Source organism: Cylas formicarius, unplaced genomic scaffold (genome assembly GCF_029955315.1).
Source record: "Cylas formicarius isolate icCylForm1 unplaced genomic scaffold, icCylForm1.1 PGA_scaffold_5__7_contigs__length_24384050, whole genome shotgun sequence".
Classification (NCBI taxonomy): domain Eukaryota; kingdom Metazoa; phylum Arthropoda; class Insecta; order Coleoptera; family Brentidae; genus Cylas; species Cylas formicarius.
The window spans coordinates 4,227,184-4,242,407 of record NW_026844341.1 but is presented as its reverse complement, the minus strand read 5'-3'; positions in this window follow the sequence as shown (position 1 = coordinate 4,242,407).

Here is a 15,224-nt window from a genome sequence, read left to right as displayed (position 1 = left end):
TTGGAATTATTGACTTTAGATTAGAGGAAATACGAACTCCGAATAGAGGAACCAGAAAACTTCTTGATATGTATGGAGTGCAATACCCAAGAGCCGACATACACAGATTATATGTATCGCGGAAGCAAGGCAGCCGAGGCCTTTTTTAAATAGAAGCGATATGAATTTTATTTATCCGAAAGATTATCTTGTGGCATTACATTTTAAATATGATTTCTAGCATATGACCGCCACGGCTGGCGCGGATGTAGTCCAGTCTGGACGTCCAATTTTCGATGACTTTTTCCAACATTTGTGGCCGTATATTGGCAATAACACGGCGAATGTTGTCTTCCAAATGGCGAAGCGTTTGTGGATTATCCGCATAGACCAATGACTTTACATAGCCCCACAGAAAGTAGTCTAGCGGTATCAAAAAACAAGATCTTGGAGGCCAATTCACAGGTTCAAAACGTTTCTTTCAATAAATCGATTGTGGCACGAGCTGTGTGACTTGTTGCGCCGCCTTGTTGAAACCACATCTCCTGGACATCATAATTATTCAATTCAAGAATGAAAGAGTTAGTAATCATAGCTCTATACCGATCACCATCGACTGTACCGTTCTGGCCATTATCGTTTTTGAAGAAGTACAGTCAGTTTTTCTGGATGTAACGGTGTTTCGAGATACACTTGAGGATTAGCTTCGCTCCAAATGCGGCAGTTTTGTTTGTTGACGTAGCCATTCAACCAGAAGTGCGCTTCATCGCTAAACAAAATTCGCTTATGAAAATCGGGAACAACGGCAATCTCGTTTTGGGCCCATTCGACGAATCTATGCCTTACTTGATGACCGTTTTAATCAATTTTTGCACGAGTTGGATTTTGTAAGCACGTAAACCAAGATCCTTCCGCAAAATCCTCCATAAAGTGGATGGACAAAGATCCAATTCCTGTGCTCGATGGCGGATGGACTCATTCGGGTCTTCCTCAATGCTAGGCTCTACAGCAGCAATAGCTTCTTCTGTACGCACCGTACGGCGTCCCTGGGGATACGAGTTATCAATAAGAGTAAACCATTATTTTCGAAATAAAATTGCACTATTTGAAAGCGTTGTTCAGGCGTGAGTCTGTGTTAAATCGGTCGCCATCTTGAACAGTAATGCCAACTTAAAATTCTATACATCGAAAAAAAATACCCATTACAAAACGTGGAAAGAATAGGCTTCCAACTGTCTCAGGAAAAATCACAATGCTTGCGTTTTTGTAGACTTCACAAATCCCATTACTAACCGGTGATCTACATTAAAAATAGACCAATCCCATGTAAAGAGTCTACTGGATTTCTTGGTATAATATTCGACTCACTTACTTGCCGCGAGCAAATCAACAACCTAATCTTAACATTATCAAAATTCTGGCTGTGACGAAATGAGGTGCGGACCCAGACGTACTGATCGGAATTTACCCCTCATTGTTACTCTGCGGATCAAATTATCCGATCTTGTTTGAGAACTTTGACGGATATAGCGGCCGACCCACTATCACAAGACCAGCTGGGATCCGCGGGCATGAATCCATGCGAAAACTGGACGTCGACTTGCCCGAGGTGCTGTCTGTCTGTGCAGACTTGATCTTACTCTCTACTGTAAAGAAAGGACAATATCGTCCGTATTCCACCAGAAGTTCAGAGAAATCATACACGAAAAGTCAACTAGGGCAGTGATCTACACAGATAGTTCGAAGATGTTGCGTGGTGTGGGGGCTGCTCTAGTGGTGGAGGGTTCCTCACACATGGGCACTTCCACACTATGCCTCTATATACACTGCAGAACTCTACGCAGTATGGCCAGCTCTCAATTATTGCGATATGACCACTTCATCTCAAGAGTGGCTCATAGCTTGTGATTCTCTCAGTGTGCTACAAGGAATGGTCAGTTCCTATTCCGATGACCAATTAATACATATGATTCTAGCAAAACCTTTAATTAAAATTTAATTAAAATTTAATTAAACGAATTGGCGGTCCGAGCGGCACGTAGTGCAGCGGAAAAAGATGTAGTCGATGCAAACATTATTAAAGACACTGATATAAAAGCCTACTTGAAAGACAAAATCCTTAACACCTGGCAGGAAGAGTGGAACGACGTTAATAATAGCTTAAAACAAATAAAGGCGGTCTGCGACCAATGCGGGGAGCGTCTCACCGTTTCGCATATAATCTGCACTTGTATGACAGATTGAGGACAGAAAATTGGTCTTAAGATTCCTTACCGCAATAAACTACTGAAATACAATCTGATCCAGGCACCTAGACTTCCCTGTACACTGCAAGCAATGTACATTAATGTACATTAATCCAAATGCTCGCAATCAACACCAACATTGTGACCACGGTAACAATGTCCTCTGTTTCAATGTATCCTCCAGTCCTCTTATAGAGGCTCTAACTAACCAAAACAAAAAGATCAGAAAGTATTTAAGAATTTAGAGAAACAATGATATCAAACCCAAGCAGTACTAAAGATGTGTACCAACATATCTTTAACTTTTCTTCAGAACAAATTTCATGATGCTAATGTAAAAAATAGACAGGGATAGCAGTCTTTGAGACCTTATGCATTAATACGGGGAACAGGCATTCGAATAAAGTGTCTATTCTCAACCACTGCGACTCTTTGATATTTTGGGACACAAATCTACAACAGTTGCTTTGTCTTCTGTGAAGGCGTCGGCGATCAAGGAGTGTTAAACATATGTGAACCAATAGGAGGCAATATAACAATGCGGATATAGTACATGACTCACAGAGCTTTTTGCTAGTTTTAATATTCAATTTGAAATTTGCTCACTAAATCTTGATGAAGTGTCCACCGTTACTCCCAAGTTTTTGGGCCTGGTAGCAAAGGATAAGGGCTGCAGGTCAATTTTTTTTCTGTCCATTGACTAGGCAATTAACTGAAATATTTTTAAAAATACCATAAAATTTATATTTGTTTATTTATTCATAGTCTGTCTTTCGGCGCCGTCGCGTCGTTCTGAGAACTCAATGGAGTCGATATTACTAATAGGATTCCCCGAATCGCCAAGTATCGTATTTGGACATCACAAAGGCATTATAATTTATTATGAAATACATATTATTATTAATTAATGATGGATAACACTCTGCAATTGGAAGATGCTATTAAAAAGTGGTCAATTGACGGGTCACTTGAGAAGTAGTCAATTGACCAGTCCCAATACTAGTTATATATTAAATAAAATTCACCGCGGAGTTGTTTGTAACGTTATTGGGACGCCACTGTTTGCTAAAACCGGAGACGTGTTGTAGAAAATAAAACTCGAGCACAAGCCCGTTGGAAAACCGCAGAGTTTTTAGCATTAGAGCGTTCTGTTATTGTTATTTCGAGTTCTTCCCTTTGTGCGATCAACCGAAGCAATAATTTGCAGATGCTGTTTGCGCCCGCACCGAACGTTGCAGCAGCGCGGCTTTTTCGAAACTCGTTTTAATTTTAACTTTTTCACGTGCGGCCACGATTAAGCGATTCGCTAATAATTTTCCAATCACGCGGAAAAAGTTTAAACTGATCGCCAGATTTGACAAGAGTAGCTCAGGGGATATCAACATTTAATACATGTTTTATTCTATTGGTATGGTTTATCTCAAAGTATATCGTCTTGAGTTGCTACCTGGAGCAGTCGGCATTGTAGGGCAGGGATAGACTTAAGGTGTTTTCAAAATATATCGTCAGCATCATTTCAAAACTGCGGCAATCCAAAAACATAAATTTTGCAATAAGTGAACAAAAAAAAATTAGCTGAAAGTAAGTCAATAATAGCAGTTTTTAGTTTCAAATCATGTTTATGTTAAAGAATTTTTATAAATATAAAAAAAACATTTTTGTACTAGGTTTCGATAAATTAGGCAAAAATCACATCAAAAATCGTTTTTTTTATTTTTATTTAAACGTTTTTCTTAGTGAATTTGTGGTTGGGGAGAGCTTTGATGAATAAGAAGGTACAAAGTACAAACAACAGCAAAACAATATGCCTTTAATTTTGCTTCTCCCCTGCCTTTGTGCGAAGATGAAAAAAACTAAAATTATGAAGAATCACTCACTGAAAAGATGATCCGTAGTAACAACTTGATTTAGTGGCTCCTTATCCTTTTCTTTTTCATTTCTGTCCTCTCCTGTTTTGCTCTATGTTCTAGATATATCTAATTAAACATTTCTGTCTTTTTTCATATTTTATCAAATATTTAAAGAAGTATTTTTCGCACATCTTTTCTTCACAACACAAACACCTACTTTTTGATTCTCTTTTACTATTTGGAACAATAATTTTATAATTCTTCTTTTTGTTGATATTGTATTCCTAGTTTTGACTGTCACTGAACCTATTTTTCATCCCTTTGTGATTTATCTTCCTCCACCGAGACACCCTATAGTTTGTAATTTCGTCTTCACTTAACGGACAATAGTCTATTTTGAAAACATTTATTTATTTCATTATTTCTTTCAAAATCAGTTTGATCTCCAATTTCGTAGTCATTAATTGTGGTTATGTCGGCACTGTTAAAAGTTTCTAGGTCCATAAAGGCTTCCAAATTCTAAGTATTATCGAGGCCTATGATTTCAGTAACAAAAGTTTCATTTCCACTTTAGTTATTATCCATATTTCATCGTAAATTGTTTCAAGGGTAAAAAAAGAAAAAAATGTTGAGTAAAACGTGGGTACTTACGCAATATTCAGCTTTCTGCAGGCAAAATTAAACTATTTATATTTAGGCACCATCTAGTAAATTAAAGTGAAACTATTTGGGTTGATCAAAAAGCTCGAACTACCTAACAAGATGGCATAAAAATCGAATTTTTATAAAAAAATTTACAGTACCTCCCGAATGATGGGTAAAGCGGTGGATATGTCCTAATTGTTAATGCGCATTTAAATCCTTTTGTTTTTTTCTCTATCACTTCTCAGCGCCCATTTCTGGAACCAAACCTTCTCACCTTAATTGAAAAATGCTTGTCTGGAATATATTTTTCTAATAATGCTCAAATTTTTGAATAAACGTCGGGAACAACTATAGGTTCTCCACTATCACTAGTCATGGCGAATGTATTTTGAGAAGAAAGCTCTCGACACCTGCCATCTAAAAGCAAAATTATGAAAACGCTACGTCGATGAAACTTTCGATATTTGGCCTCATGCTCAGGAATCCCTAATAGATTTGCTTAGACATTTAAACTCTATACACCCTAACATACGTTTTACCAATGAAATAGAAACTAATAACAATCTCCCATTCTTAGATATTCTTGTCAATAGAAAATCAGACCTAACATTGGGTTACTGTGTCTACAGAAAACCTACGCACACAGACCGATACCTTAATCTATTGTCACAGATCCGTAAAACTATCTATCTCAGTCCAAGTCATTGAACCCAGAATTAAAACACTTTACTTCTCTCTAATAATTTCCACATTAAAGATATTAAATGTTCCATCACAAAATTCAAAGCAATCCCACACTTGCCACTGTTGTTCTTCTTTATATTCAAACCATCTCTAACCACTTATCAAAAGTTTGAATGAAATATAACCTCAAAACCAGATTTACCAAAAATCTCTCAACATCTTCGATCCGTCAAAGACAAAATTCCATTTGAGATGCCAGGACTTTACAGGATTCCATGCATATGCGGCAAAGAATTTATTGATTAGAGAGACCAGACGAAAAATTTCAGCTAGGCTCAAAGAACAGGAAAGAGCCTTAAGACTAAGACAAATATACTCATCATCAGTGGCCGAATACATTCGCGAAACCGGACACAAAATTTTATTCGATAATACTAAATGAAATAAATTCTTCTACCACCCAACAATCCGAGATTCTATAGAAATCTATAAGCAACCTAACAATCTTAACAGCGACTCAGGCCTGTCACCAATATGGGAATCAGTCATCCGTTTATGCTCCTCATTTAGCTCCACTTCCCTCAAACAGTATAAAAGCAGGTGCAGAGTAAAATGCGAGCCAGTTTCAGTCAAGCTCTGAAGAAGGCAACAGGATGATTGGCGAAACGTTAGCTAGTTCGACTCAACAAAAACCGACACAGGAGGAATCCAGAAGTTTTATAAAAAGTATAATAGTAGTCTGTGGAAATTTCTTTTAAACTATATATACCATTATTTTTCCTAAATGTACATACACAAACTTTGAACTATTTTTAAAATTTTGCGATTGATTTTGGCTTTTCCAATATTTACCCTTCTTTCTGTCCAAGGTTATTGCTTTAATATTTCTTGGCCTTGACAAAACGACATTGTCAAATTTTTACCTGACAACTGACTAAGTAAATTCATGACCTTTATTGTGGTGTCAGTAAATAAAAAAAAGTATTCTGAATTAATTGATAGGATTTATCTACTCCGTGAGGGGTAAAAATGCTTTGTTGAAAAATGAAAATATGAAAAACGGAAAGTGGTAAACCGGAATACTACTAATGAGGAAAAGGAATTGGAAATTTTACCTTTAGTTTGATACCAAGGTCAGTAGTCGTCATGTAGCTATCTTATGTAATACATCCCAATCTACCATTAATTGCATCACGAGAAAAGACATTTATCCATCTTCCATATGGAATTACATTAAGAACTTGTAGACCGTGATTTTGAATATTTTGTCTAAAATAATGTTTTTTCTACTCCCGCCTGTAAAATACCTAATTACTCACCGATCTATATTGCGGGAAGTGCCACTTTACGACGTCAGTTTCGTTTCCCATGAAACCGAACCACTTTGGACATTTCCGGGATTTTACCGCACAAATTTGGGAGCAATCGGATGTTTTCGGAGATATTACTCACGCTTTGAATTTGGACGTTTATCAATTCTGACGGTCATGACAGTCCACGTATTCGTGTTGTTTTGCGAAAATGGACCCAAAAACTAACGGTCGTAGAAAAAGTATAGTATGCAACAAATTATGTGATAGAAAATGCTGATGAAATGCTAGCTTCAGTATATCCGGTATCTGCGACGCGACGCTTGCATAAAAACTTTATATATATAACAACTCTGTGCTTTGCGTCCAGTTCTCCTTGTAGCGGGTTAAAGAAAACCTCGTAGTTCTGTTTGTAAAATAAAAAGTGGTTTTTTAAAAACGAGATCCTTCGTTTGAAAACCTTAACTGGCGCAGTCGTGACGGATTTGGGGTAGTTTTCGGTCAAAGCCACGTCATCGGGACGATTTGATTGCGAAACGTGGGTTTCAACCCTTAAACTCCAAAACGAACCTGTGATAGACTGTCTGACAAACCCAACGTGATTGAGTTCGACTGAGGGCAAGGAAGGCAAGAAATCACCCCCGCAAGCAGTGCTACGCAAGGAAAATTCCAATAGGAAGAATAGGCTGACGACTAAGAGAAATCAAGGTTAGTGCCCAAAATTCCTATTGTTCCCCTTTCATCTTCCCTGGTTAGGACGGTGGAAATAATTTTAAGGATTCTTAGTTTTAAGTTCAATTTTAAGAAATTTCAAAATCAATTAAATTTATGAACGAAGATAAAGACGTCGACAATTTAAGTGCGTTTTTTACTTCATTAAATTTAGTGGAAAAGAAAGTAGAGAACAGTCAAATCAATTTGAAAATGAATTCTAATCAATCGTCGAATTCAGGTGTAAATTACACTTTGTTAAAAATGTTTATAGATAGTATTCTGCCATATAATGGTGATTCCAACACTTTAAATAGTTTTCTATCAGCTGGAGATTTCCTTTTTGATACATATGGTCAAGGAAACGACGAAATTTTAAAACAATATTTGTTAAGAACTATAAGAATGAAACTTGTTGATCGCGCACAAATTCTAGTAGGCTGTAGAATGGAGTTAGTAACGTGGGACAATATTAAAGTAGCTTTGTTAAATTGTTTTGGCGATAGACGAAATTTAGAATGTTTAGAACAGGATTTGTTTATGGCCACCCCCTTTAAAAATGAACATCCTTTAGATTTTGGGAAAAGATTACAAGTTTTAAGAAGTATCCTTGCTCAAAAAATTAATGCATTTCCTGCCGATACTATGGATAATGCAAGCAAAGTAATTCATTTACGTCAATACGATCAAATTTGTTTAAGGACGTTTATTAGAGGATTACCAGGACAATTACAAAGTATTATAAGACTTAAAAATCCGAGCTGTATAGAATTAGCTATGACCCAAATTATTGAAGAGGAAAATTTTCAATATACACAAAATATCTTCAGAACTCCAATTCAATCGAAAGTTTTGCCTAATACTTCTATCGAACCCGTTAAACAATTTTCACAAAATCCAAATTATTTTAGTAACCAAAATTTTAATTATGTACAACCGATTCGCCCTACAAATTATTTTCAAAACAACAATCACCATAATCAAAATTTTAGAATTAGGCATGATCAAAATCAGTTTACTCCCCAGACTAATAGTTTTCCCAGAGGTCCAATTAATATGCCTCAACCACGCGAAGTTCCAAGAAATTTTCCTACAAATAGGCAAGTTTTTGGCCCACCTAAAAACGTATTTAAACCGACAGGTCAGATACCTAACAATAAACCCGAACCTATGTCAACAAGAACAAACTATACTATACCACGTCAAAATAATCAAATTAACCATTTCAAACCTACTGGCCCTAGAAATTTTATTTCGCAAGAATTATACCAAATCGACGAAAGTAACGCGGTACAAACAGATGAAACATCTGCGGTATTTCAAAATGAAAATATTCACCAAGACGAATACTCTGAAATTGAATTTTCAAATCAATCGGAATACTTTAATGACACTCAAAATTTTGACGAACACCCTGAAATTGAAAATCAAATCTCTCAAAATTTTACAATAACGAGCCAATGCGACTCAACGAAATGACATTAGAAATGTATACCGAAATTAATAATAGTTTACCGTACATCCAGATTAAAGAACCCGCAATTAAACTTTTAATTGATACTGGTTGTTTTCACTCGATTCTTCGACCTTCCATTGCAGAAAAATTTTATTGTGAAAAAATATATCATTCCCCAACTATTATTAAAACAGGAACTGGTGAAAAGGAAACTCTATTTAAAGCAGATATTACGGCTTTCCCAGAATTAAAGGCTAATACCAACCTATCTTTTATTCTTTTTGACTTTCATAAATTCTTTGACGGTATAATAGGATTAAACGACCTAAAACGTTTTAATTTTTCTATCGATCTTGTTAATAAACAATTAAGGAATAATACAACTAATATACCAATTTTATTTAGACAACCACAAAACGAAATATATTGTATTACTGTGAATGCACACGAAATTGTTAACGTAAGAATTCCAGTAACACAAAACAATGATGTTATTATTCCCGAGCAAGTCATTGAAGGTCTCTATTTTCCAGAAACACTTACTACTGCAAAAAACGGTTTTGCGCAAACAGAAGTTTTTAATTACACTGAGAAAAATATAACGTTAAATTTCCCACAACCTCTAAAAGTTTTATCTTTTCCGGACTTTCATAAAGAAAATTTTGAACTTTTTAATTTAGAACACATCTTACCAAAACATAAAGAACAATTTAGTAAATGCGACATTTCCAAAATAATTCGTTGCGAACATTTAAATTTAGAAGAAAAATCTGCTATAATAAGGCTTTGTAAAGAATATAACGATATTTTCCATCATGAAAACAAAAAGTTAACGTTCACCAATAAAATCAAACATTGTATAAGAACAACGGATGAATTGCCTGTATACACTAAATCATATAGATACCCCTTTATCCATAAAGAGGAAGTTCAACGGCAAATTAATAAAATGTTAGACGACGGCATCATTAGACATAGCCAAAGCCCTTGGAGCAGCCCCATTTGGGTAGTCTCGAAGAAACCTGACGCCAGCGGCAAGCAGAAATGGAGGATTGTCTGTGACTTTCGTAAGGTAAATGAGAAAACGATAGACGACCGCTATCCATTGCCTAATATAAATGATATACTCGATAAATTGGGACGGTGTAATTATTTTTCAACTATCGATCTTTCATCTGGTTTTCATCAGATCGAAATGGATCCGGAATCAATTGAAAAAACAGCTTTTAGTGTCGAGAATGGTCATTTTGAGTTTGTTAGAATGCCTTTCGGATTGAAAAATGCCCCCGCGACATTTCAGCGCGTCATGGATAATGTTTTGCGTGATGTACAGGGAAAGGTTTGTCTAGTATACATGGACGATATCATAGTATTTTCGTCATCCCTAGAAGAACACATCAAACATCTTAAACTTGTTTTCCAAAAACTGCGACAAGCTAGACTAAAAATTCAACTAGATAAAACGGAATTCCTACGAACCGAAGTAGAATTTTTGGGTCACATAATAACAAAAAACGGAATTAAACCGAATCCCAAGAAAATTATTGCAATCCAGAAATTTCCTGTACCGAAAACAGCAAAAGACATAAAATCTTTTCTAGGCCTTCTAGGATACTATAGAAGATTTATTAACGGATTTGCAAAACTCACCAAGCCATTCACAAATTGCCTAAAGAAAGGAGCGACCATCAAACACACGCCAGAATTTCTAGAAGCATTCGATCTTTGTAAAAATATCTTGTGCAATGATCCAATACTACAATATCCAGATTTCGAAAAACCTTTTATATTGACAACGGACGCCTCTAATGTTTCTATAGGAGCGGTTCTCAGCCAAGGAAAAATTGGTAGTGATCTTCCCATAGCCTTTGCCTCTAGGACATTGAACCCGGCTGAAAGCAATTACTCAACCATAGAGAAAGAATTATTAGCAATCGTGTGGTCAACAAAATATTTCCGACCATATTTATTTGGCCGAAAATTTGTGATAGTTACCGATCACAAACCTCTACAATACCTGTTTAATATGAAAGAACCAAATTCCAGATTGCTAAGATGGCGACTAAAACTGGAAGAGTTTGATTACATAGTTCATTATAGGAAGGGCAAACTGAACACTAACGCTGATGCCCTATCACGCATCGAACTAAATATGATAGATAAAGAGTCACTTTTCGGAAATCCTGGAGATATTAATGAAGATATCGATAAATACATACATGAAGAAGATCAAAATATAAGCCTTGAACAATTGGAACAAATTGAAGACGTGTTTAACCCTCTAGAAAATGTAAACACTCCAAAAATTAATATCATCTCGGACATTCAAATTAAACCGCCAAATATTCCTAATACTGGTAAGACAGTACACTCAGCAGCTGAAGATCCAATATTAAATATACCAATTACCGAAAATATTTTAAATACTTACTCTAATCAAATAATATTTAACCAAAAAACAAACGGTCGTTATCACGTGATTAGGAGTTACCCATTCCAAAACAAATCTAGATTTTCTGTTTATTTAAGTCAAAACTATCAAAATGAAATAATTAAATTCTTTTTAGATTATTTGGATCCAACAAAAATGTACTGCCTTTATGTACAAAACACCGAAATAGATTTAAATCGAGAACTATCTGTTTTGTTACCAAATACATTTAAAAACCGTGCTTACAAATTGGTAATATCGAAAACTCTTTTAACTGACGTCACTGACAGGACAAAACAAAAAGACCTAATTGCATATCATCATGAAAAAACCTGTCATCGAGGAATTAATGAAAGCCTAATAGCATTAAAAAGGCTCTATTATTGGCCAAATATGAAAACTGATTTAACTGAATATATTAATAATTGTGACACGTGCCAACAAACAAAATATGATCGACATCCACCAAAATTAAAGTTTATGTTGACACCGACCCCTTCTGAACCATTAGAATCCATCCATATGGATACTTTTCAAATATGTAACGTAAAATTTCTTACAATTATAGACGTATTTTCACGGTACGCCCAAGCTTATCCGTTAGAACCCGCTTGCACAGCAATTGCTATCTTAGACGGTTTAGCGACCTTTATAAGTCATCACGGCCTACCTCAACAAATAACGTGTGATAATGGTACGGAATTTAAAACGTCTTTGCTTTTAGATTTCTGTAAATTGCATAAAATTGCAATTCATTTTACAACTCCCGGCAATTCTAATAGTAATAGTCCAATAGAGAGATTTCACTCTACTCTTGTTGAATTATATAGGGTACTAAAATTAAAAGAACCTAAAGAAGCCCCTAAAAATTTAATAAAATACGCCATTATAGGTTATAATTCATCAATGCATAGCGTAACAAAACAAAAACCTTTTGACGTTATTAATGGAAAAGTAAACGGTTTAGATCCCTTTGATTTAACGGATGAAATCATTGTAAATAATTATATCACAGATAGACGTGAAAGACTAAAAACTATCTATCAACAAATTTACGAAACATCGTTAGAAACAAAAATACGTTTAAATGAAAAACAAAACGAAAAACGAGAAAATCCACCTGAAATGAAACAAAATACAAAGGTTTACGTTACTGACAAAACAGCAAAACGTAGTAAGGACAAACCCCGAAGAAAACCTGTTATTATAGATCAAGATATTGGGAATAAAATTATTACAAAAAATAAAAAAATAATTCATAAATCTCAGATCCAAAAACCTAAAGCTTTTTCTTCTTCGCAGGTTAATGAACCGGACAACGCTGTTCCTTCTTGCAGCTACGCTGTTATTAGTGATAGCGAATAATGATATTGAAGTTATCCCAATTAAAACACCACTTCTCCCCTTCCGCTTAGGAAATGCTCGAATAATTCAACATCAACATACATTTTTGCATTTTGTAGAAACATCTCAACTTTTTAATCAATTACGTAATTTAGAATACGCTTACGCTGTAATCTCAAAATCATTAAACTATACAAATAAACATAATTATCAGAATGTACACTATATTAATGGAAATAATTTACTTAATAATGTTCGATATTTAATTACTCAAGTAAAATTTAAACTTGGTAACATAAAACCTAATAACCGTACAAAAAGAGGTTTAATAAATGTTGTAGGTAAATTATCGAAATGGCTTTTTGGCACTCTCGATTCAGAGGATGGACAAAAATACGATAAAATTATCACAGAACTTGTGCGTAGTAAACATTCATCTGACATCCAACTAAAAAAGCAAACCTCGTTGATTCAACAGCTGATTGACAACTATAATGATACTATAACACTTCTACAGAAAAATCAAGAAGCTATTAAAAAACATATAGACATTTTTGAATATAATTCAAATAAAACTATTACTGACATAACTACTTTCATTAAAGCTCAAAATACACTAATGCAAATTATTCTAAATTGCCAAAGTTTTATAACTTTTTTGGATAATTTAGAAAATGCCATTACATTTGCGAAATTAAACACATTACATCCTGTAGTAATATCGGCGGCTGAATTAGAACAAATAATTTTTAAATTGACTGTTCTCTATGGTGATAATCAAATTCTAATTTTTGAAAATCAAAATAATTAGTATCAGTTAGCAAACTTACAAGTTAAATTTACAAAAGATAAAATAATTTTTGCCGTCCATATTCCGATTTTTCTTAAAGATATTTTTGAAATATTCCACCTGTTCCCAGTACCTGTGAATCACTCCTTAATTATACCTAATTCACCCTACCTAATATTGGGCACTGACATGCAACAATATCAAGAATCAATCTGCCCAATCATTGAAGACACCTACGTTTGCGAAAATCAACTTACCCAGCCCATCGGTGATTGTGTGACAACCCTCATTAAATATGCCGAAAACAAAAATTGCCACGTAGTCAATGTAAATGTTTCAACGCATATAATACGACCAATCACTAGTAGATTTGTTTTGATAATACCATCGGAACAGAAACTTAAATTACAAATGAATTGTCAAAACAAAGAAATAGCTTTTATTGAAGAAGCCTGCCTAATCAATGTTCCATATAATTGTGGTATAAGTACCCAAAATACCGAGCTTTGGAATAAAGAAGAAATTTTTAAAGCAAACCCATTCTCACTGCCACCCATTAAAATTGAAAATATGGAACATCACGATGTGAAGTACCAGCCACTCCAACTACAATCGATTGATCTCAATACGATCAAAAAACTACGAGAAGCTGCGAAATCATCGATCCCCGACATTGGTTATGAAATTCATCCAGTCACTTGGAGTCTCGCCACTTCAACAGGAATGATGTTTATTTTAATCTTGTTAATAGTTATAGCATGGAAAATCTACAAGAGCCATTTGCTGCAAGATTCCAAGAAAACCAAGAACGACCAGTCTTCCGAAAACAACCCTTCGTCCCTGTTGTTTTCCACTTCGGAGGGAGGAATTATGTGATAGAAAATGCTGATGAAATGCTAGCTTCAGTATATCCGGTATCTGCGACGCGACGCTTGCATAAAAACTTTATATATATAACAACTCTGTGCTTTGCGTCCAGTTCTCCTTGTAGCGGGTTAAAGAAAACCTCGTAGTTCTGTTTGTAAAATAAAAAGTGGTTTTTTAAAAACGAGATCCTTCGTTTGAAAACCTTAACTAACACGTTCGGTAAACTTTTTTACTCACTCGTTTATTAAGAACTCGCTCCGCTCGTGTCAAATAAACTCGTGAGTCAAATGCCGTTTACCGCACTTGTTGCGTAATATACTATTTCCGATGAAACTACTTTGCGTCGTAATGTTAATCGTCATTAAATTCATTATTATTCAACAGTTAATCATGGGTTCGGTAAGTGCAAAACCAAAACTATTGGTCATTTAATGCGTGATGTGGAACGACGCTTTGTGTGCGATGCAGCACCATCCTGCTGGAACCAAAGATGTTCTCTTTGATCGTTGTTCAACTCGTTCACTTTTGGACGCAGGAAATTGTTAAGCATATCAAAATATCGATCTCCGTTGACTGTTACCGTTATTCCATCCATCTTCGGAAAAGTAAGGACCCCACACGCCGAACTCCGAGATTGCACACCAGACGGTGACTTTTGGACTGTCAAGAGGTCGCTCATGAAGTTCCTGTGGGCTATTTGCTGACCAATAACGGAAATTTTGCTTATTTACGGTACCCGAGAGGTGAAAGTGAGCTTCATCGCTAGACATGAATACAGCGCCTCTGGAAATATTTTGAAGCATATCCCGGCATAAATTTGTACGGGTTTCAAAATCTCTTGCGCTTAATTCCTGCACTACCATTATTTTGTACGGATGCATTTGGAGTGAGTTGTGTAAAATTCTTCGAAC